The sequence below is a fragment of the Athene cunicularia genome, assembly GCF_003259725.1.
Source record: "Athene cunicularia isolate RWA chromosome 6 unlocalized genomic scaffold, athCun1 chr6_part1, whole genome shotgun sequence".
In the NCBI taxonomy this organism is placed as follows: Eukaryota; Metazoa; Chordata; class Aves; order Strigiformes; family Strigidae; genus Athene; species Athene cunicularia.
The window spans coordinates 15,115,723-15,141,150 of NW_020799105.1; the positions used below are offsets into that span (position 1 = coordinate 15,115,723).

Genomic DNA, 25,428 nt, shown 5'->3' on the forward strand with positions numbered 1-25,428 from the left:
TTCCTAACCATGTTAGAAGCCACTGTCTGGTAAAAATGAAAGTCCTTACAGAGGTTAATGGTATAGCACTTTGCAAGATGAAAACTGGATTCCTCTCATAGAGCAAAAAGCTGTATGTGATTTGAGATTAGCACTTGCAGTGTATTAGCACTGTGCATTATGGTCAAATTTAATGAATACAGTATTTTTAGTCTACTTTTTTTTTTTTTTTTTTACTGCAATATGCAAGTGGCACAGTAGGATTCTGTTTGATGAAAAAAGTTGACAGAAGGGGTAAAACTACATACTGCCCCAAGGATAAACTTCTGGAAATATTTCTGTGGATTACAGCAATGGGTATTACATAAGAAAGAAAAAAAAGTTTGCCCTGAAGTGCCTAAATTATTAAAGCATTTGTAAAAGTAGGATTTGTCTGTCTAGAAATGTATTGCAATGTCCACTTCTGACCAGAGGCGAGACGAGTATGGATGTGTTGTAAAATCTGTCATCTACAGGAGCCTGTGGATATTGAGGGTAGCAAGGTTGTGTAACGCTGTGTGAAAAGGTTACAGTTGATATCTTCAGATTAACTATTTAGCTTGCAGTTGTGTGAAATTAAGTTTTCTGAGAGGTCTGAGTGACAGTATTTAATGTAAGAGGATCCGATCTAGTTGTTTGTTCTTTGTGATAAACTGAACTAGCACAGACTTGACTGAAAGTGTGCAGTTATGCAGCTTTCTAATTAATTAGAGCATTTCCTTTAACATTTGATAGATCAGGAGGGGTTATAAAAGCAGAAAACTAAAACTATCTTGATTGTGAGATGCAGTGATTTCTTTGTAGTATCTCATGGCAGGGAGTTTGCACTGGACTCTGATCCAGAGCTATTTAGACTCCCTTGAGCCACGGCATCTTTCTTTGGCTGGGTCCATAAAGGAGCAGAAAGGCAAGAGACATTCATGCCACTCAGCTCAGGCAGCTGAGGCTTTCCCCTTAATCACATTCCTGCTTTGAATTGCTTTTAGGAGAACTCTCTCTATGGATGCTGGAAGCCTTAAAACAAGGCAAACTCAACTCAGGCTTGGCTGGCTAATTAAGGTGCCCCAGTAGAGCAGTGAATAGCACACTTAGGTTATTACGCTTGCATACAAATTCTTTGTACAGTGGACCTGGATCCGTGGGTCCTCTTGACTCCATGCAGATAACACCCAGATAACAATTCTCTGGTTAGGTCTCAGCTCATTATTCAGATTGCTGTAATATTTAAATATCCCATCTGCATATTGGCTTAATCTCTGGAAGGACTTGGGCTGTGAGATTATTTTTTAAAAACCCCAATTTTTTAATACAAGCCGTGTAAATGCTGCAGTATGTTATCTTCCTCCTTTTTAAGATATTTTATTCCATACTGATGTGACAGCTGCTGGTGTGAAACCCTTGATGTGAAATAGTTGGCACCTAGTTAATGGATGAAGATTTTGCTGTTGATTTATTAATGTGCCCAGAAACCACCTGTATGTTTTGAGTTCTCAAGAACTACAATTTGTTTTTCTTCCTTCTTAAGAAAATAGACACGCTCATTTGTTTCTCCTAATCCCATCCATAGGTAGGCTTCAGATTCAGTCAAATCAAAATGTTTTCAAATTGGGGTTTGTTTTATGTTTGAAGGAAAAGCTTTGCTAGCAAGGCTTCTTTTATAAATAGTAAGTAAGTGCACGTACCCAGAAGGGCTGCTTTTTTTAAGTGAGGCTGTAGCTAGTTGGAAGTTTGGAAGTAATTTTTAGGCACCGCGTAGGTAGGCTGCACGTGGGCAGAGCTGCTCACCTGCTGTAACTGAAGTAGGTGGAAACACTTGGTTGAGAGTGTAGCTGAGCTTCAGCACTTGGACGTTTCAGTGGCCTTTCCTGCTGAAGTGACCTTTTCCTTGTGGAGCAGAAACAAGTGCTTTGCTCACCTCTGGGCTCAGATTTCCTTTTTCATCCATCATTGACAGAGTTTCCTATCTGAATAAGCTCTTAGGTCTAACTGCACTTTAAATCAATCTGATTCCACCACTAATGACAGTGTTTATACAACTATATATATATATATATTTTTAAATCCTGTTGAAAATTATGCTCAATTCAGATGTCATAGGTGCTTAAAGTACTTGTTAAGGGTCATTTGGAATATTTGAAGTAGTTATGAAAAAATGCTGTTGTCTGATCTTCAGGATCTCCAGGAGCAAGTACAGTTATGTACCCGTTATAAATTGGCTGGTCGTGAGTGGATTTTAAAATTGGAGCTCTGGTCACATTGTCTGACCTGTGTTTCTTAGGTGAAAATAGGACTTTCCCCTGCTTTTATTTTTATTCTTTAACTTTTTCATTATTTCATATGACCTTTTTAATACCTTGCTCAGAAAAGATAATCTAGATTAATCAAATACCTGAGCTTTACCAGTAAATACAGGCTCTCATAAGTGGCCATGTCCTCTGAAAGAGTTACCTAGTTTTATTTTTCAAAGGTCCAATCAAAAGATAATTTGGGGACGAGAGTTGGGTTTGTTTTTTTTTTTTCAATTGATGATTTTAAGTGATGTAACTGGTAGTTAACTAACTTAGCTTCAGGTCCTTTAATTCCTTGGATCAGTACATTGCCAAGGCAATAACCTCAGTAACTGTGAATGACTTAGGGTTTATACTAGTTTAATTTTATATGAGCATGCATGTAGGGTGAGAGTAAAACAATTATATATAGAGAGAATTTTAAACAGTAGTTTCTCTATTCATATGAACTTGTCTGTTGTTCAACTTGTAGTTCAGGAGTGCGTTTGTTAAGAAGACTGTTCTTAAATACTTCAATACCTGGATATCAAATATGGTGAAAATCTTCTGGGTTTAGATGTGGAACAATGCAGTCAGGTCTTTCTGTGCTGTTTCTATCCTGTTTTGAAAAGAGTTTTGAGTTTTAGTCAAACTTTCTTGAGGTAAGTTGATAGGATTTTATAAATCGGCACACATGAAAGAACCAAGTTCTTATTCAGACTTCACTAATTTTGAATTTACAAGTTGTTATTTCTATTCATTTTTTTGATTGATCTGTGTTTTATCAGAATTAAGATACCTTTCATGTTCTAAGCAATGCTAGAACACACCAACTAAATCTTTATTACATATTTGAGTTACCTTACTGAGAGCTCTATAAATTGGTAAGAGATTTTAAAGATGCTTGTTGATAGTGATTAAAAACTTGGGTATGTATCAGTTGATTTTAAAAAAAAAAATTATTTTTACTCAAAATACTAAAAATAATTGATTAAAAGGTCTTTAAGTTTCTCCAGTCCTACAAGCAGAGTTGTAGTAACTATTTTGTACTTTGAAAATCAAATTACAAGTCAGGTGATGTCCTAGGTAAGTATTTGTAGTGAAGAAGCTCAGTCTAGACATAGTTCTAACCTGTAGTGTTGCCTTCTCACAGCTGATAGCAATGAGCTGCTACAAAGCTGTGTTTCCTCCGTAACATGTTCAGCTTTTCTTTGATAAGAGTATGCTTGAATTACTTTGGATGTGTGAAAGGGGAGGGTGTGTAACTTTTTTCGTTCTAGGAAACATTTTTTGTGAGTTAAGAGACTTAGAGAAAACATAGAAGACAAGTGAAATGATTATACATAGAGAGAATTTTTCCTTAAACATTGGGTTCAAGATGTAGGCCACATCTGTAATCATGTTTTTAGAAATGAGTCCATATTAAATTGATTCTCTGCCAACAGCATCTGGTTGCACTTTATGTACGTGTTTTCTTTCATAAAGAAATCAAACCATATGACATAACCCCAGTCAGATAGAAATGATTGTTTATAATACTTTGTTTATTTATATAGCACCACAAGATGAAATATGTCCTCATCTAAGAAACCTTACAGCAGATTACGAAAGTAGAGCAGATGACATCTGCATTTCCAGGTGGCTGGTCTGAGGTACTGTGTAGTGTGGTTAATAAGCTCTGTTTAAAGGAATATAAAATTAGTAGCTGAATTACTAATTGAATGGGGGCTAATAATTCTGGGTGCCTTCATGGGTAGTGTCCCACATCCTGCAGCGGGCCTGTGATACTGGTAGCACTCCTGAAGCATTGCATGATGTCAGAAAGAGTGATAGTGTGAGTGACAAACCTTCACAGACACAGAGCCTTTTAGGACTGATGGCAACCCCCTGGTACTGCTCACTGCTATGAGTAAAATTTGGGAGCAATTATTTGGTTTTAATAAAATAGACTGCACAACAGTTGTTGCATGAATTATCCAGACTAAGTTCAGAAGTCTGACTGAAGTTACTCTCTTCAAAGTGGCGTCTTCACTTACAAAACAAACTGTCCATGGGGCTTGTGAAGAGTTCCAGCTTGGATTCACCCTTTGGGTTCAGCTTGGAAAACAGCTGAAAGATAAGAATTGAAAATACCTTGTGAACATCAGTAGCACAAAGAGTACTGGGCTGTGATACCCTCAGAGCAGGGGGAGCTAGGCAGTGGGGTTTTGGCTGTTGTAATCCTAACCAACAGATCTCTTCAGCCCATGCCTACCAAGGTATTTAAGGGTGTCAGTCAGTCTTCCCCATGTGAAGGCTGAGCCACCTGCAGCTGTCAGAAAGGCTGTAGATGAAGCAGTGTTTAACTGAGCATGTATGATACTGTACTCCTGATTTTGAGATATTTGGAAGGAGCAATTTCCATGTTTCCAGGCCAGCAGACAGTTAGTTATTTTGGAAATAGCTTCTTGTGTCAAAAGCTTGATGGGAGCTTTTATGCCTTGCAAGACCTTGTGTGTCAGTGAGGGACATACTGGGCATGGGGGCACATGTCATCTAGTGTAGGGTTTATTTCTTCCCTTAACAGGCTCTGATCCAATGTGCACAAGGAAAGGACATTTTGATTTGTACCTAGATAAAATATCCTTGTGTGGTTAATGGTTTCATCCAAGATCTGGGATGTCTTTCATTTTGGATTTTTAAAATTGATTATTCATACACTAAAGTTGTGTGAATATACAGTATTAAATAAATAATACTTTCTTTGACTCTTTCAACTGATTAGCTTATCTGTTAACAGCCTAACCTTTTTTTTTTTTTTTTTTTGACTGTCATAAGAATGACAGTGGTTTAGAAGAGGTTTTTGTTGCAATAACAGAATAAAAGAGGAACTTAAATACTGTGGCTATTAGACCTTTTAAAATTAGGCATCCTAATTAACAGAGCTAAACATGACTTAATTACTTAATGTAATTAACAGAATACCTATTACCTTTTTAGTTGCTGGTCTAAGAGGTTTTTAGCCGAGTACAAGCTTTTGCTGTGCATGATGACCCTTTAAAGGCTTTTGGGATTCTGTCCAGCTGGCAGCTTGGCATTGCTGAACAGATGTGGCTGGTCTCTGGAGAGCTGATCTGTGCTGCTAGCTTTATTAATTCCTGACATTCATATTGATCTGTGGGTCCGAACAAAAGTGAAGAGTCTCATGTGGAAGTGGCATAATGTGTAAGATCCTGTTGGTCTCTTCCTGATATGTTCAGGATATATTTTTGTAGGTCTAATATTAGCCTTAGCTCGTATTTGTTGTTTGTACATATGCATGTTTTACTGTTTCTTGGCTTCATGTTCTGTTCTTGGTGATTCATAGAGCATCAGCATGCAAAGAAATCATGTTCTCAGCACTTTGGAAGACCTCTCCAGATAATTTTGAATGCTGCTTGTTCACGGGAAGCAAGTGGGCGTGCAGGAGGAGCATTCAAGTTTCCTGAAAGTGCTCATGATTACTGAGGAACTGCTTTGCAGTTCTCCGAGAAGGGATTTCTTCATTTCTTCCAATGTTATTTAATAATTAAAATCATGGTGTTGGGAGGAAGTACGTTTTCCTGTAATAAGGACAGATGGCGTTGAAAAAGCAATTGAAAATTTGTGCTGATGGGCTGGAGTTTGAGTTCTCCTGGAATCTAATTTATATCCGCAAAAGGCAAGCCGTAGTAAATTGGGATTGGTATGACAATAAACTCAAATCACGAGTGACAGATTTTTCTTGTAGTCTGGGGAGAGTTATAGTCAGATGTTCTGTGTATAGAAAGTCTTTGTGGGCCACCCATTAATGTAATATTAGCCACCCGTTAATTTATTATTATCAAAGTGCTAAATTGAAAATTTTTTTTTTAATGCTTATCAAGTGTAAGAGGAAACCTGAAATGGTTTAGGAGTTTGAATAAGAACAGTATGACCAGAAGTTGGCATGTTGGAGATGCTGATCACAGTTGCAGATGGTGTTCTGAAGGTTATCAGTGGAGGATGCCAGTGGGCTATGAATTTTACCTCTTCAGCCACTCTGGCAAAAATAAACATGCTAATTACATCAACAAAGGTGCTGCACTAGTGCACATTACTGACCTCATCCCAAGAAACGTATAGCACTAGCCAATTTCTGATATAATTTGTAGAAAACACTTATTTAAATACTTACTGAAAACAGATGCTTGGGAAGTTTTTGTAGGTATGTTAGTCTTTAAGAAAAAAAAAAAAAATTAAAAATCCTGAACTGTAATTATAATAGCTGATTGTTTATACCTTTTCAATCCTTGGTCTCCAAGGCTGTGCTTTGATAACTTCTCCAAAGGAAGCACTTGCTGATCAGAAAGTGGATTCAGACTGAGACCACCCAGTAGCCACTGAATAGCAGTCATGGCAATATGTATGTTTTCATTTAGTATAAACATTTTGAACTTAATGACTTCCTGTTTCTAAGGATGAGAATAATCTTGCTTAAAAAAGGAGGAGGGGGAATATTAAAACAGGAAACGAGTACATGACTGCACTTCGCTAGTAAGCCTATAGGTTGATGCAAACTCAGGAGAAAGGTCATAAGATGTTGTGATATTACAGTTTGCAATTCCTGAGGTGTTTGTCAAGCAGTTACAGTTGTTTTCATACAAAGATCCAAGCTTGTGCATTTTGCTGAACAGAAATACACCACAGTACCAACAGCTTGTTGAATGGAACAGCAAATGAGGAAAGGAGTGGATAGCTGGGAAGACAGTGAGGGGAGAATATGGATTGTGTTAAGTACCATCTTGACTTAATAAAATATTACACTGGATAGGATTTCTGTTTAACTAGGTAACAAGTCTCTGTTTACATTTCCAAACCTAATCTGAATAGGCAAATATTACTATGAAAGAATAAAAAGAAAAAAATCTCAAGATTAGACTTGAATCATTAAAACACTCAGTAGTTAGGCTCAAGTTGAAGATGTCAATTAATGCTATCCTAGTTTTGCTCTCTTCTAACTGAATTTGATGTACAAGTTCTCAGTGTGTCAGTGTTGTAGAAGCAGCATATAAAAGTGACTATTTATTTTGTTTCTTGAGTTTAGCAGTGGAAGCAAGTGAGTTACAAAGATCCCGTGAGGGCTTGTGCATATACTGAGGAAATTATACACTTCTGTAGTACTGTTTTATTTTAGACCTGGACTTGGATTAATTCTGCTAGCCTTCAACGTGTATCTCTCGTGCAATCTTACATCACTACTTTATGTAGCGCTCTGTTTGATCAGCACATGTTTTCTTCCCTTTTTAAAGTAATCTTTCTTGAAGGGATCAAAGTACAATAGCCTTAGCCAAAGCTGAGGATCTTGTTAGGAAGACGACCGCTGAGAGGTGAGGAGAGGGATGGCCTGATTTGATATAACTTTGCAAGTGCTGTGAGAGTGGAATTGAAACCAAATGAGGTCTCATCTTCCTTTCTTGAGGGAGGAACATATAAAACTAAATAGCATCCTTTTCGCATAGCAATAATTTATGTTTGTATTGTTCTAATTTTATACCTGAGTATCATTTCAACTTATGGTTTTGAAGGAAGAAAAACAATCCCCTCCCAAAGGGCTTTGCTAGAAGTGTGCTGGAGGAGCCTGTGGAAGTGAGTCAGTTTGACTAAGTTGTAAATAATGTTCCATCTCAGCTGAGAAAAGAGGAAAAACCCCTTGATTTCTGAAGGGGAAAGAGATTAATTGGTAGTGTTCTTATACCCTGATAGCTTCTGTTTTTGAGAAAGCTTGACCTGTGTATTGTGATATGAAGTTTCTTCCAGAATGAAAACATATTTGCTTTTGATTTTGGTGGCAAAATAAGTTACGCTAGTTGAGCAATCTTCTGAAGCTTTGCATGGTCCAGGTGTTCATCAGAGTAGGGATTTGTCTTCTGAATATAAGTAAATCTGGGTATTGCTCTTGTTTACATCTTCTGTAAAGTGACAATAACATTTATGTATAGTTTTAATGGTCCTGAGGTGTTTTTTTTTTCTTTTCCCATTTGGAAAACTGGATTCCCTGTGGTGAATGACAAACAAGAATTGCATCAGTAAACTTTGTTATAGTAGCTATTGCAGCAATAACTGACAGGATCTGTGTTTTGTTTCAACATGGTGATCCCACCAGGCAAAATTGTGCAGCAGCAGTATTTTCATTCAGCAGACCCCTAAATCTATTCCAGTTATCCATCACTTAGGAAGTTGTGCATTTATTTTACTGTATTGTTATTTTCATAGAATTTCTTCATACCTTAAAACTAGTACAATTTGAACGTGAAATTTAGTATCTTGTGTTTTACTTGTTAAGTGGCAAAAAGTTTTAGAAAGTAAAGCCTGGGGGGGCAGCAGAGACTACATACAGCAGATAGACATTCTTGTTGCATTTATACCTGAAATAGCTACTATCATCATGTAGCTGCTGAAATTCTTTATTTGTTTTTTTCCAAATGATAGCCGAATTTCCTGAGTTGTGGAACTGTCCCATTAAAAGCCGACTCTCCCCTTAATAACATTGTCTCGAAGTGTGTTTTAACATATGCAAAATTTGTCTTTATAGCATAAGCAGTAGTATAAGGAATTTCTCTAGTACCAGGCACGAAAGGATGGCAGCGGTTCCTGCTGCCTCCCTGGCATGTCTAACCTGGGCATTCTCATTTACTTCTAATACTGGTTCAGTTTTAGCCCTTCCTTTCATATGTGTCTCAATTTCTGCAGGGTTTGCATTTTGTGTAAGAAAGGAATAGTCTGAAATGAAGAAAATCCTACCTGCTAAACATGCCTGGAGCACATGTTAGGGACTTCCACAGCAGGCATTAGGAGGTTAGTTACTTGTTGTGAGTATGCCTTTTTTCCTCTCTCCAAAGCGGTAAGCACCCTCAGCACAAGACTTTTTGAGTACAGCCTTCCTTTATGGACATTTTGAAGACAAAAACAATCACTAGTGACAATAATGTGATTTAAAAAAGTATTGTTGCTTCTAGTGTTTCTAGCAAGGCAATAAGTGGAAGTGTTCTTCTGTTTGGGGAAATACAATTGTTCATCTCTACTGGAATATCTTGTAGGGTACATTTTGTGAGGAAAGGCTTTGAAAATCAACAGGAAAAAATGCTAAATATATAGATCCTATTGAATACAGAATGGTATCTTAAAGAAGCGTGTTCTTGCCAAAGACAAGATCAAAGTTATTTGACGTATCCACATTGTGCTTGCAGCTGAAACCATCGTTCTGATTTGCATTCAGTGTGATGCTTGTGACAGGCCATTATCTGGATTATTCAATGTGTATAATTAGGCATTTACTTTCTTTTCCTTTCAAAGTATATGTAAAGGGGTTTAAAAATTTGAAGTAATAATGAACTGTGTACTTTCATACAGCATTTGCATAATTAATTTGGGAGATTGGTCAGAAGGATTTATTTTGAAGCTTTTGTGCTGAAAATAGATTCTATTGATTTATAGATAGAGATGGGTATCGACATGCAGTCTGCAGTGGGATAGCATAGTGAAGTAATATCTTGGCCACTGGTAATGTATTTGGTATTTCAGGCCTCTAGGCTGCTGGCCTTTGGCAAACACTTTTGGAAGCAGGCTCTCGACCTTAATGTTTTGAGGTGCATTGGCATTTTCCTTTTGAAAAGTGGACAGCTGTGCAGAAAGAGTTGTCACTGCCCAATCCAACACAGCATGTATGTAAACTGTGGAGCATTCTCTGCAGTTGAAACAAGCCTTACTCAAACACCTGTATTGAAACTGCTTCAGAAAGATTCTATTTTCAATTCACAGTCCAGTTTTTATTGGATGTAAAGGAGACCTGGATTTAGTTGGAAATGTGAATTTAAGGTAACCTTTTTCTTTAAAACCATGTGTATACCCAGAGAGAAACTGTCTTGCTGTGTTGTGAGACTGATGGATGATAACAAGACTCGTTTTGCTTCTTGCAGATACATACACAGGAGCAACCTCTGTTGCTAAGCAGTGGGTTACATGGCTGGTTACTAGAAGGAATGTTTCATTTCAAAGTTTCGGAAGTGCACCATGTACTTCTGCAGTTTTAAAATTCCCCAAAGAATTCTGATTTATTTTAGCCTGGAGGAACAGAACTTGTGGAGTTCTCTGGCATAGCCGCCCTTTGGGTCTGTCTGTCCTGAGTGTGCTCCCTGCACATGAAACACAGCACTGGCTGGGGAGAGCATCCTGAAGGAGCCCCATGGTGTCAGCTCCACTGGCGGGGAGGCTCAGGGGGACCCTCTCCAAAATCCAGTACGCATCAGGGCAGGGAAACCTGCTTGGGGTTTGTGGTGTGGAAAATCGTGAAAATCAGCACCTTTTACCTGCTCCCCTTTGAGTTCCTGGAAAGAAAGAAATGTTTGCTGCCTCACTGCTTAAAAACTTGTTTTCCCTCTGAAGGAAGAACCGTGAGATATGGGCAGTCGACTTTTAAAAGTCATGGGGAACTGTGGCATGCATGAATGAGCAGACTATATTTAGTGACAACCGTATTATAGGTTATTTTTAATGTTACTTCCTGCACTGTTATCGAGAGGAGTAGGCTGGTACTGGTGGTGAGCAGGTGTGTATCCCGCTTACACCTCTCTCTCCTCAAATAGATTGGTATGCCTCGCCAGTGAGGTTGCTAGTTAAATTGCTAGTTTAGGATACTCAAGTTTCAATTCCTTAATCAGTTTGGAGGGATTTTGCTTCATGCACCTTCTGCAGTTTGTGCTGTTTGCTACAGTGGCACAAACTGCTTCTGTAGCAAACTCATTTCATACCGTAACTCATTTCATACCATAACTGTGGATGGAGAATTGAGTTGCTTCATGTTCTCTCCATTAGAAACATACAAAATCAAACTGATGCACACTAAAGGGCAAATATATTGGTCCTCACTTCTTTGCAGATTCTTCTCTGCAGTGAGTCTTCTCTTACTGATCCTTTTCCAACTTGAGTGCTCTAGAGAACAGAGCCTATTAGGCTATGGCTGCTATTCCTTTGATTAAGCTGCAAGGAGTTGTCATTGCTGGAAGTAAAATTTATTTTTAGTAGCCTGCATGAAATGTTCAGCTTGTGTCTCAAGAAAAGGAAATTCAGTTGCCTAACTGATTATTGTCCATGTCTTCACTTCTAAAAGAAAAAAATATTACAAATTCTGGGGAAAATTTTAACAGCTTGAAATCACTAAAGGGGGGGGAAAAGTGCTTGTTAGTGGAGGTATTGCTCAAGTGGTAACAGATCTCCTAGGGTTTTGTTTCTGATAAATAATTTGGCAATGCTTCCCTAAAGCAGAGATGTGTTGCATCTTCACTATGCTTCAGCTAATTTTAATGACAAAATGTGTTTATTCATATTGATGGTCTTTTGTGGGTTTTGGAGATAAGGAGGCAAAAAACTGTGAAGGGATAATGTTGAACCAGTCTAGAAACTGGCAGCTAGGAATGCAAGGAAGTAGAATGCTTGGTTTTGTAAACATTGCACTAATTCCTCATTTCATAGATGTGGAGGAGGTAAATGTTGGCAAGAGAAGTGTTTCTGCCCTGGCTTTGTCCCCTTAATTATTCTGGTCCAAGCGTTTGGGTAGCCACAGAGCTTTATGCAGAAGCTATTTTGCATTATTTTATATATGGTGATATTTAGGTGAGTTATTTCAATAGTTATTTTTTCACATTCAATTGCATTTTTAATTTGTAGTTATCTCTACTGTGTATTCCTTTCTCTAATGAATTAACTGTGGTTGTGGTATGCAGCCTCCTGTGCATCTCTGTTTGAACTTCTATTCCTTGGTATTCCAGAAGAGCCGTTGAAGAAACAAGAAGATACTTGACATGATCATTAAAAATTATTATTCCTCTGAAGTGTCCCTTCTTTCATTTAAATTTGGGGGTTCAACCTGAAACAAGCAGCAGCAGGTAGTTCTCTTTAAGTGATCCTCTCTCTAGAGAGGTATTTTTCTTCTAGTACCTGTTTTCTAATTTATGTTACAGTATAGTTCTACATTGACATTTTTTTCCTTGTCACAGGTATTAAATTACTGCATTAAACTGAATTAAATTTTGAAATGAATCAGATGTTTGGGTCAAGCATCACAAAGCTTTGGGAACTTTCAATTCCTAATTAAAAAGTTAGCTACATGTCATGCATTGCTCATTGCTTTCATTAATTTTCTGTGTAACAAAGGGGCCAATCTGGCTTTCATTGAAACTTGATGCAGATTTCTGGTGCATGTCAAGTGGAGTAGAATAAAGCTGCAAAGTAGTTTTTAATGGTAAGCTATAGTTGACTACCTCTTGATCGAAAGAGATAGTGTGCCTTTAAAAATAGGGCTATAAAACACACTAGAAGGGAAGCATTATACAGCAGCTCAGATAAAACCAGATAAAAGTAGGTGGGTTTAAAGAACATGTGGTTGAAAGTAAAAACCAGTTTGAGGCAGTTGCTTGTCTTCCGCAGTTTGCGCTTTTTCTGCAAGTCTTCCTGGACACATTTGTATCTGCAGTGTTGGGAGGGGTGTTGCAGCATGGATATTTTGACAAAAGGTGGACTAAGAGAGATGCAGCAGTCCTGCCTCAGCAGTGAGCTACCGGGGGAGGGAGGGTCACCATCAAGATGAGTATGACTTAAAAAAATAAATGTTTGTGTTCCTTTTAAAATTTGTCTCTGATCTTAGTTTGGCAATAGTCACTTTTATTTGCAAAACTGTCACTTTTACTGCCTAAATAAACATTTTGGTACAATTGCTACTGTCCTAATCCATCATATAAGAACTTTCATGCTGTTTGTAAGGGCTTTTGTGATGAGAGGGTGAAAACTGAGGGGAAAAATAGTAAGTTCGCTTCTTCTAGTGCTGCCTTTTTTTCATTTTAAAAATGATAAATGAGGAAGTTGTATGACCTCAGTAAAAGTCATAAGGAAGACCCTGTGAGCTCCCCAGAGGGCACAATAACTTTTTTGAGAAAATAAGAACTTGGAAAATAACTGTGCTGACAAGATGGGAAGATAGTAAGGGGATTTTCTTTGTTCATGAACAAATTTAACTTTCTTCTCAATAAATACAGTCCAGATGGCTGGAAAGTACAAGATGCTCCCAGGGGTTAGGGTGGAGGTTGGATGAGTTAAGCTTGGTAGAAGTCAAAATTGAACAAGTGAAATACAGAGTTAAAAAGAAAATGTAGTTGGTTTCTATTCTTTCTTAGTTTTGGGGGCTGGATTGAGCATTTCATGACAGTGATTAAATTGAAGGCTATAAAGAGGCAATGTTTCTGTTCCTAATACCAGAATAAAGTAAGAAGAATATTGGTAAAAATCTGTTTTTCTTTCACCAGTGGAATTGGTCAGTTTGTAAACAAATCATAATCTTCCAAATACAACCTGTTTCAATAAATAAGGGGTTTGGTACTTTGTAGCTGAGGAAAAATATTTAAAGATATGTATGTGCACTGATAATTAGTAGTTTTGCAGCAGTAGTGGCATCATGAATCCAGCTCTGGCTTTATGCATAAATTAATTCTGGAAGAAAATAATACCATACATTTGAAGTTTATGTTGTGAAGCATCTTCTGATCATCTGTCCTCAGGCAGAGATTCCTTGTGGGAGGTTGTGCCGTGCCTTCATGTGACTGGGCTGGTTGCCTCAATCGCTTTTGGGAGTATGAGGAGAATACCCTGCAGCCCCTCGAATCTTCAGCTGCAGGGTTTCATTTTTATTTCCACTCTTCTTGTTTTCAGACACGGTATGAGGGAAGTTTAGACAGTCTCAGAAAGAGATGCAGAATGCCAGTAACCTTGCTGGAAATGCTCAGAGGTAATGTTGCTGAAGCAGAATTAGGAGTAACACTTCAGCTTCACAGCTGAAAGAGAAAACTCTGTGCTGTAGATTTGATAACTTTGAAATAAGAACAACATAGTACTAAAGGAAAAGATGAGATTAGAAACAAATCGGTTGTCGGTCAGGTGGTCAAAGCATCAAGTTAGCAAGCATCATAAAAACATCCTGAATGGATGTTTTTTAGGAGTGAAGTGGCAAAGTTGAAAAAACCATGCTGTAGAATGAAATGTAGTACGAGAGTGTGCTAGATCTTATTATATGAAAAGGTATGGAAAGACTCTCTATGAAACTTGTCCTGCTTTTTGTTCTTAGGCATACCACTATTGCTATACCAGTGCCATAACTGCAAATGTTTCTTTTTTACACACAAGTCTAATGAGAATAGTGTATCAAATGCACATACCTGAGTGAGTTGGGAAGTTGGTCTTGTTTCCTTCTGTGAGAGATGGAGGCCAAGGGAGCAGAGGTCCTGCTCCCTGAAGTGCCCATTCCCTTCCTGAAGCTTTGATGCTGTAGTGGGTGTCTTGGGCAGAGTAGGAGGTAGATGGTCTGCATACAGCACCAAGAAGTTGCTTCCAATTATATTTTTAATCACCTCAAATTTGCAAAAGTGTTCACTTGTGGATGTCAGATTGAGAATAAAAAAGGGCTAGGTAGGGCCACTTCCTAGAGGTAAACCAGTGTATTTATGATTTATAGGAAATTAGCCAAAGTGGTATTTATGGGCACATTTCATACCAAGAGCACACATGGTAGTGGAAGAGGAGGAGCAGGCCAAAGATGAAGTGTTGTAAGTGCAGGGAGGTGGTGCTGAAAAACAAATGCAGAAGTAGGAGTGAAGCATGAAAGGAGGGAGCTGCAATGGGTGGAGCATGGGATTTCTTGCAACCATTAGCAGTCTTGGCATTTTTGAACAAGTGTGTATTGCTGAGGGTGGGATCCTGCAAATCACTAGGTTGGAGTGGTTGGAGTGGATGGTTTCTGGTGAGAAGCTGAGAGCAACTTGTGGCGTATGACATATTAGTAGGTGAAATCTGATGACAGTAATGAGGTTGTAGCAAAAGGTAATAAGTTGGACTTGACACTGGAAGATTTGTAGAAAATGTGAAAGAGGTTTCTTCTCAGGGACAAGAAGAAAGCAGGAAGCCTGTGCTAACAAAAGATGAGAAGAGTCATGCCAGGCTTTCACATTTCCTCTTCTTTTTGAAAAGGAATGTAAGATTACTTTTTTCTTTTCTTCCAGTAGAGATTTCAAATCTCAAGAGTCTGAATACCAGAATATAAGTGGAGTGCAGCAAATAAAAAGTAGAGGGGGTGAAAATATTAGGGTGCAAGTTCAGGGGCATTAAATAGCAGCTGGAAAACGGTAGGTGTTTTTTTGTTCACAATTACCTGAATCTTGGACATAGCTTGGAAGGTATTTTGCTTAAATGCCTTGTGTGTAGCTTTAACATACACTTTTTCTTTTTTTCATAATAAAGGCTAAAGAAGCACTATCCACTGGCTTTTTGAAGCTGCAGTTAGCACTTGTATTTTATCAGTCTTGAAGTACGTGTCACCAAAAGAGATGCAATATATTAACAAATATGAACGAATATAGCTTCACTAATGCTGTTCTCAGTAGGAATTTCACCTCATTTTAAGGGGGCAAGGGGGCAGAAGTATGCAACACTGAAATTATTTTCCTGAGGCCAGTTAGGATGACTGTTGCAGAGCTGTACCCGGCATCTGGATCCTTAAGACCATTTGGATGATTTCTGAAACTGCCATTTCCCACTGCTTGGAGTGTATTTGTGTGAAAATTTAATAATGCAGTACTGAAAATACTCCATCTGAAACTTTTTACAGTCTTTCTGAGAAACTGTGATTAGAGTAAATATCAGACAGCAGCTATATCCTTTACAACACTGAACTGTTGAGCACTGAGCCTTTAGTAGTGGGATTTGTCAGATGACAAAGGTGAAATGGAATAACAAGTAGTATTATAAACTATAAACCATAAGGTAGGATGAATTAGCATATTCATTTTCATATGTATTTAGTTCAGTCAGAAGTCATAATGAAAGCTTTTCAGATATTCTTCAGTAGCTTTGATTTATAACACTTTTCTAAAATCAATCTCTGCTTCCTTATCAACACCAAAGCTTCCGCTGATTGTAGTGCCAGTTCAACTCGAGTATGAATGTTATGAGATTCTGCCCAGTAGTTTCTTGCCATTCTGAACATGCATCTTAATACAGCAACTGTAGGAAAAATTAAAAATGAACACTTTAATGAAAACAAACAAATAATTTCTTGCATAGCTTGATATTACTGTGTTCTAATTGTGGAAATAATTGATGTGCTCTAACTACTTACTGCCTTGCCTTACAGTCTGCAGTTTGGGTTGCTCTCTATAGCATCAGCAGTAAGATTAAGCTGAAAAACTTTTGGTGCATGTTTTTCTCTAGGATGCTGATGGTAATAAAAATAAATAGTTTTTTGAGTAGTCTTCTAAATCTCAGCATAGATTTGGGCATATCAGATGATGTGGGGTTTTGGTTGTCTAGTTAAGATAATAACTGGAAAAATATTTTTTTGCTATACTATTTGTAATTAAACCAAGCTGCTTCTTTGTATAATTTATGTCTAGATCTTCAGCATCATCTAAAAAGGAGGGGAAGGTTCATGTGTTTGTAACTTTTAGAACAGTTGAATTCTCCAAGACCAAGAGTGTACTGTGACGAAAGGTCAGCACTTTGAGAGTTCAGTGTGCATCTCTTGGGGGGAAAAAAGATCAAGAGATGCAATAGTTCAGCTAAAGCCTATCTTGAAATTTTTAGCTTCCTGTTCAATAACTCCTGGTAAATGGTTCTGTATGTGAAAATGTTATGGGAGGTTTGCAAGAGCTAATTCATCATTTATCATCTCAGAATATTAAAGTACAGTATAGACACATTTCGTTTATGATGGTGACATCTTCCTCTGCAGTGCCATTGGGATGAGTTTATTGTCAAAGCCTTGTGGCCCTGTTCATCTGCATGTGGGACACCCATGCCATATCCCATTCTCCTTTTTGAAGAGCATGGAAGATTTTTGCATGGTCCCTCCTAAAAGGGGAATTCCAAAATTTGAAGTCTTGCAATTGTAAGAGTGGTTTCCTTGACTACCGGGGTAATAATCACTCTGTCATAGATTGGAAACACTCTTCCACACAAGCAAAGTCTTTTAACAATTCTATCTGAAGTTAAGACATTTGTCTGTCTCTTCTGCCATCAAAAATTCTTTATTTGTTTGGCACACTAACTCCATAAAGCTTTGTCTTTTATGGGTTTTGTTTGTTTTGGCTCTTCCTTCTGAAAACAATTTGGTCTTTGCAGCACATTTCAGGTTTTGTTGGTTTTTTTTTTTTGACTTGTTCCCCTTGCTTCCTTCAGCTGCAATGGAGAGAATTAAGTACAGTTGTAGCCCTGATTAGAATCTTGGCCTAACTGAGTTGCAAATTTGCAATGACAGATATTTGTCAGAGTGCCGATGATTAGTACCTTTTAGCATTTGTTGGTGCCTTCCTGAATTCTGACAATACTCTGTTTTTACCATTGCTTGAGTTCATTTCTTCTCTTTTGGTCTTGAATCTCAGCACAGGGTGTAAATTGCTTTCTTTCTGATAGTGACTTGTTAATTAGCTGTCAAGAAAATTCAATCCCTTTGTAAGGCCTGTCTTGCCTTTCCCTTGGGTTGTCTCTGATACTCGGTCTCCTCATGCAGGGTCTGAAGGCTGGTAGACTGTGAGTACTAAGAGTGCTATAGCCCATACCAATGCACCAACGTTACCAGCTTCCCTGGGTGGGGATTCACGGTGTCAGCTGGCATTGATCAAATAATAATCCCAAACAGAGGAGTTGGTAAGGAAATCTGTTCATTAGACTAACGTGAGGGATATTGTATAAAGTACAAGGAGTATACTACCAGTAGTACTGCTGCTTCTTCCACTTGGAAAGTTAAGTAACAACCCATGTTCTCATGCCAGTGCTCCTTGCTAGTATTGCCTGCCTTACTGTCAGGGAATGCTGCAGGACTGAGTCTTGTTACTGATGTACTGAGTTACGCTTGGGGCTAGGGGTCTGTTTCTGGTTGATAGGGATGCTAACAGTATTTTTTGGAAAATCCAACAAATGAGTAGAAATCAGAGTAGAAGAATTTTGATTAGATGATGGTGCTTGATAATAAACATAAGTGTTCTCTCTAACCTTCAGGAAATGTATTCTTGTAAAGGCTCTCAGGTGCCGAGTTTTAGTAAAGATATCTTGTGCCTCTAGTACACTTCTGTATCCTATTCTATCATCTATTTTGTATGCTGAGCGCTGAGAGTGGAAAAGATGGAAACATGGTTAGATTGTCGGTTGTTTCCAATGAAGAAATCTCTGTTTGGTGGAACTGTTTGCATTCCTGTGGTCAGTGGTATAAGGAAATACCATGTTATGAAAAATTCCCAATTGTTTCCTTAAGGGCTTTTAGAGTTGCACAATCTTTTGATGGTTTTGTTTGTTAAAAAAAAAAAAAAAATTAGTTGCCAGCTCTCTTCAGTTTGGAACTGAGAATTCTCTGAAATATTTACTAGGGCTTTGCTTTTTATACTCAAGGTTTGGATTCAAACCAGAAGTATATTTTCCTAATATATGCTGATCAGCCATTATAATACGAGCAGTTGAAGATTATATTTTCATTCCAGGAGGTGTCTCTTTGGGATATCCCATCAGTTCCTTGACTATTCATCATTGTGATTACTCATAGTTTCTGGATGCAGCTTTTAAATGTTGATTCTCTGAGCAGGGGAGAGCTAGCTCTTAAATAACCCAAGTGGCTTTTGCACTTTAATCCTCAAGAAGAGAAATGGTATCTCTGACACACAAATCCTTTTGTCCTACAGGCTGAAGCCCTCATTTAACATTTAATTTGTACTTGCATTTTCAATATCCTGTTCGGATTTGTGTAATATGTCTGATTTTTGACATACGCATTAATTCAGATATAGTCCAAAATTTTTTGAAGCTGTTCATATTTGATATTTGTCTTACTGCTGTCATATCTTGAGTTAAAATCCATCTCTCTTCCTAATTTATTCATCCAAGAATGTCTTTCAGTTCTTATTTTCCCTGATCTGAGAGCTGGCTTTGAGTTGGTTCTTTACTGTGTGACTATTTTTTTTTTTTTCAGATTTTCTTTTTCCCATTCTTGATACAATCTGCATCCTTTGTTACTGGATGTATAATTTTATTTTGACCATAGAGGCATTTAATTAATGAATAAGAGCTGAGAATATGTCCTAAACAATGCTAAGTGCAGTGAAGACAACTGCTGGTCAGTGCCTGTGTCAAAAGCGTTTCTTACTCATACTCGAGGCATGGGTGGAGTAGGATGAAAAGACCCCGAAGGATTAAGCGGAGTGAATTGGGTCATGGCACCAAATGGCATAGTAGTTTCACAATTGTTGAGGGTTTTTTGTTGTTGGGTTTGGGTTTTTTTAATAATGAGAATTTTTAAATGGGGAGGGAGGAAAAGCTTGTGAAAGTGCATTGAGTGATACTAGGGAAAAGGAACATGAAGAAGAAAGGGATTGTAGCAAAGAGCCTGTGATAAATGGTAGAAATAAATTGCTCAGAAGCATATGATGCTTGGAGTGTCACAGTTTGTGGTTTCAGCTCTTTTCCCCACTGCCTCCTTTTGCTGAGAGCTGTAGGGTCTCCACCTTTTCCAGCACCCAGAGGTGGGGTCCCAACCAAGCCAGCTGGCCATTGCTCACCTGGGGCTCCACTGCCCCCCATGGGAGAGAGCAGTGCTGTGCAACTCCGGGGAGGCTAAAGTAGTGTTAAACACCATCATAAATGGGTACCTCTACGTTCTGCCAACCAGTCCTACTGGACCCAGAGCTGACAAAAATAGAGAGAATATTAAGTTTTCATGTCTGAGAGTAGTCTGTTGATGCCCTCAAGAAACAGTAGCTGCCAGCCTGCAAGACGGGATCTCTTCTTGCGGGTGATGGCTACGCTTAAAATAACATATCAAGAACTTGCATAGAAATAGCATTTCCTTATCTCTAGCAGTGTGAAGTAGATGAAAAATAAACCGTAGTCATGCCAAGAATAAACAGTCACGTTAAAGTGTTTAAATTCCTGACGCTGTGGAGGGCTCCTGCTCTAACACGACATTTTGATGCCAATACACTTCCTCCTCTTTCCCCAGTCACTGCCATCGCTTTGTGTGCTCTGCCAGGGAGCAGTTGGCAGGACAGCAAAATAAGCAAACATGCCCAAGCCTCACACAGAGCACCTGGCTGGAGCCAATTCTGCCCCCTAAATCCATATTTCTGTCAGGTTTAAAAGTAGATGAAATATTTTTGTGGCTGTTTACCCCTGTTGATAGTGAGTATAAGTACATTGTTCATTCCTAAATACAAACTTACTGAAAATAATGCTGTTTATGGCAACATTTATTTTTCAATTGAGTAAGGAATGGACTTACTGTGACAAAGTAAATCAGGGAAAATAGGCAACCTGAGCACACATACAATACCATCTTGTTTTAACTGTGATTCTCTCGGAAGTTTTGGTTTTTGCTTCAGAGTATCTTGTGACAATAATGTCTTGGAGTAATTTTGTATAATTCTACTCGCTGCCTTTTCGTTCACACTGTTTTTTCAGAAGTCAGTTCTTTGCTGCTGAACTTCATAAAGAACGCTGAATAATCCAGCCTCTAGGGATGATGAGGAATGGTATATCCAGCCTGCTGAAATGTTGAAACTGGTGAAGTATTTGTAGTACAATATACAGAGAAGACCTAAACAGTAATGCTTGAGGATACTGTATTGAAGTCATGAAAGAGTAAAAAAGGAAAAGCTGGTGATGGTTGAAAGAGGCTATTATAACCTGATGAATAAAAATGGGTTAACAGGTTGGTAAGAAGTACCGCCTGTGCCCGATGGTAGGCTGAGCTCTGTTTTCACAGTGCATAAAATGTCTAATTTACAGTGTATAGATCTTTAAAAAAGAAAATGTAGCATATGTTTTGTATGCATGTATGAAATCAAGGAGTCTGGCCCTCATCCTTCAGGAAATAACTGCTTTTCCTTAGAGGAGTGGTTGAGGGAAAAGGGAAGATGATGGAAATAGATTTGTCAGGTTTGATTGAAGATAACATGTGCTCAAAGACTAAGAAGACAAAAGATGATAGAAATAAACAATTGGTATTTTATTTATTCATTTTACTTTCATGTTAGATGAAGGTAAGAGGAAAACCCATAGCTGCTCAGTGGTGGGAAAGAGTCAGAGCAAGGCTGTTGTTTCCTTATGAACTTTGCACACCAGCAGTTGTCAGCCTTCAAAGAGAGGTATTGTGTTCCTTTCTCTGGCTCCCCACTCGGCAGCATAGCGGCTGCTCTACAGTTCAACTTCTGGGCTAGAAGAGGAATTGTGGATTGTAGCTGTTATGTTGTATTTTAAAAATGCAACAGGTAGGCTGGATTTTACTTTCTGATTTGTAACCTGGTGTGCATGAGGCAAAATGGTGAGATGCCAACTACACGATCTGAAATGAGTCTTCCCTTTGAGATTTTTATATATAATATGAAAAATGTGTTTATATGATAACAAAGTAAAATGAAATTCGATTAAATATTCTGAAAAAAGAGAGAAACTAATTTGTGTTAATGCTTTCTTAAGTTTTAAGTGTACAGTATATTCCAGTAATATTGAAAAGCCTACCAGGAGTCAGTAATCTTTCTTTTGTTTTACAGGTCAACTACATTACTAGAGCAGAGAGAGCTGTGGAAAAAATCAAGGTACCTAAAACACTTTACTGTCTGAATTCTTGGCTGTCTTGTCATTTAGTGTGATGATTTTAAGGAGGAAGAGGGGTCAGTTCCCCTCCTCCATCGTCAAACTGCCACTTCAAAGTGGTTTTATTAAAAAACATGGACAAAACCCCCCACAATAACTTTAATCTCATTAATGTTGTGTGAAATACCTTTGTGGGATGAAATTGTACTTTAGCTTTGGTGCCTGTGCAAGAGTCTGAACAGCACTGCAATAATATTTGCTTTAGATATGTAATGGAACTTCTCATGTGTAGTTTTCTACCACTCTGAGGTGGGTATTACCTATTTGTACAACTGGGTACATTGATCAGCTGATAAGTATCATCAAAGATGAGTGAATGTGGTGCTTCCAGTTTTGACATTCATCACAGTAATTAGCAGACTTCAGCATGTTATTAAACCATTAAATGTACAGTTCCTAAAGATGCAAAAGGAGGAGTATGAAGACAAAGAAACCTAAGCAGTAGCCTATATTTTACAAGTGAGGAATTGAGGGGTTTTTATACCTTTTTCAGATGTTTTTGACTATTATGTCTTACAAATGTTACTGTGGTATAGCTAGAATATATTGTGTTGTGGTCTTCGTTTTTATAATAATAGGCAGCAAACATTCTTGCAGTGCAGTCTTAGGAATTATAGTGCCTCGTATCTCAAGGGGTTTTCTTTCTACCAGTGTTTTCTACAGTTCCACAGTCCCTGATCAAAATATGACAGTGTTACAACTTAAGGTTTTCATGCCTGTTATGTAACTAAAAAGATTATATTAAAATAATCCTGTTGCGAACAGCTGGCTAGAATTCTTTTGGGGAAATATTTTTGAGTTAGAGAAAGTTTTTTCTCCTTTATTTGCTGTGAAATATTACCCGTGAAATGTGACACGTACCCTGCAAATGCAACAATGAGGCAGAGAAAGGAAGGAGTTAAAACATTATCACTATCAAAATGTAAAGACAATGGCTTTTATTAATAAAAGCTTACTGCATACTTCTGTGCACTCCAAATTGAATAGTGCTGAGCTGCCTTCTTCCACTAAGAGTGCAAGAAATTGTTACTTGTGAGCAATGGTGAACTCAAGCTTTCTGCCCAGTTGAGGTAATGCTAAGTTTGCATATTTTTAGCTGTGTAGGTTGCTCATGCAACACATGCAAAACCAGTTTGTTACAGATAAGAGTACAGTTGATACAGAATTCCTTTCTCAAATTTCTACTTCTAATACAGCTTTTAGAGACTGGTTATATCAAGCATTTATCTTTGCGATTGAGGAAAAAATAATGGATGTTTTCTTCTTGATTGGTGTCTTCAAGAGTGTGAGAATTTCAAAGAAAGAGCAGAGCAGCTTACAGTGCTACAAAAATTACACTTACATTTCAGGTGGTGCAGAACTTCTCAGGTTAGTTACTTGCACAGAACTGAAAATAGAGGAGAGAAATCATGTCCCAGAGTGAAATAGTGATATTGGCATTGACATGTTAATTGAGGGTAACTTCTTGGTCCTTTGACTTTTGCTTTGAGATCATCCAGGTGATCACTTCCACCTTTAAATTGAGGGTTTCTGTGATGTTGTTTTCCTGGGATCTTGGGAGACTGACTGCAGTACAGGGAGCCCCAGCGTGGCTTCATTCCCTTTGGTGCTGGACTGGCCTCTCCTGAAGGCTCCTGGTAAGATGAGAAGCTGGCAGAAAGCATATAAAGGAATTCATGTGTGGCTGGAAAAAAGATACAACGGAGTCTCAGACTTTTTATCTGGCGTCTCCAGTGCTGAAGGAGAGGTTTCTATCTCTTTGCCCAATTTAGACAAGAGATTTGACTTCAGACTTTTTTTGCCCCTCTCTGTGCAAAACCTGTCAGATTCTTTTCCTGACACTTTCTCCCCTGTCAGTCCCTCAGAAAGACTTCAAAAGAGATTTTTCCCTATTGCAAAAGGAACCAGACGTGGCCTTTCTTACTCACCCTGCATTTGAAGCATTGATAAGTAACATGTGGCTGGCTCCAAACTGCAGACTTTCCCAGCCATTTAGGAAAACACTGTTAATAGTTAAGTTTTAAAATAAACTATAGGATTGTTCTTCCTTATTTGAAATTGCTCTTTTGTGTAATATGTCCCAAGAGTTTTGTTTCTTTTCTGTCTGAAGCAGTCAGAATTCAGTACTGTCTTTCTGATTAACATATATTGAAAAGGAATGTCACATTTTAAAAACTTTTCCATATGGGAAAGGTTTCTTTATTCATAATCTGTGTCACGCTGTTTAAGATGTAACTTTTTTCTTTAATACCTTTGGATCATCACTGTTTGGAACATTTATTTCAGGAGTACCCTAGCAGAAAGAAAAACATTATTTTTAAAACTTGAGACGGAGTAAGAGGAGCCTGGAATCGAAATCCACTGTCTTGCGTAATTGTTTAAACCTGCTATGCAGTTTGGCAAAGGTACAAGCTGAGAGGTCTCTTCCATAAAATGTAGCTGGGGCTTCATCTTCAAAGACTGGGTATGCCTGAGGACAGCCTATGGTCCTTTTAATAAGAGTAGAGCTCACTTGAAAGGCAAGGGTGCAGATGAAGAAGAATGTAACCTGGGGGTTTATGAGCTTATTCAATAACTCCAATCTGATGCATCACATCGTAACGATGAAGGAACATGGTAACACTGCCTTTTTATCTCCTGCTTTAAGGAACAGTCTAAAAGCAAATGGTACAAAAATATACTGAGATGGAAGATTAATCCAAATCTGTGTTCAAATTTATCATCTGAACTGATTTTTACTAAAAAATAATAAAAATCCCAAGCTTTTCCTTATAATAGAGAGCGTTATTGTATCCATTTAACCTGGTTAAATAAAATTCAGTGTTGGCTTTTAGCTGTCAGGCAAGCTGCATTCCCTTCAGCCTCTATTGTCCCACACAGTTGATGTGAAGAGGCCTGAGACCTTGAACTGTTAAAATATTCAAGGAACCTGTTGGGGCCATTTTGTGAAGCTATCTCACAAAATTCTACTTTAAGTTTCAGCAGGCTTGTAAAGTTGATTTTTTGTTTTAAAATGCTTTTATAATGCCTTTTGCTGATATGAAGCCTACTTGTACGCCCCTGTTAGCATTACTTATTTTGTTACAAAAGACTTTTAAAATTCCCTTACACATAGTACTGAGGAAGAGGTCATGGTAGGGCAAAGTAGGACAGTTACCAAAGTATTTTTGCATATTGCCGATGAGAGTTGACAAAAATTTTTGTCTCTACCCTAGTTAAAGTGTCAGTCCTTAGTGTCCTGTTCCTCTCTGCGTGGACACACACGTGGTACGGGGATGTACTGTAGCAGCACTGATGAAGGTCATGTTTCTAACCAGGCTGCTGTAATTTTTGTGCTTTTGAGCCCCTGGGCTTTTGAAGACTAGAGAGAGGCTAGATGTTGTCTGTGTGACTATTTTAAGCAAGCTCTTGAGTGCTTCCCCCCCCCCCCCCC

The 25,428-nt window shown here is 38.2% G+C and overlaps 1 protein-coding gene across 6 annotated transcripts in view; it reads left to right on the forward strand.

Moving 5' to 3' along the window:
* ADD3 (adducin 3) overlaps positions 1-25,428 on the forward strand; it is a 104,959-nt gene that overhangs the window by 12,749 nt on the left and 66,782 nt on the right. For 4 of the 6 annotated variants that reach the window (XM_026851156.1, XM_026851164.1, XM_026851159.1 and 1 more), the window contains exon 2: positions 21,893-21,937. The exons of 1 other annotated variant lie outside the window; for it this stretch is intronic. The gene's annotated coding sequence lies outside the window, so the exon portion shown is untranslated. Of the gene's footprint in view, positions 1-21,892; positions 21,938-23,551; positions 23,633-25,428 lie in introns of those variants that run through there. One more of the 6 variants, XM_026851161.1, reaches the window with a different exon arrangement.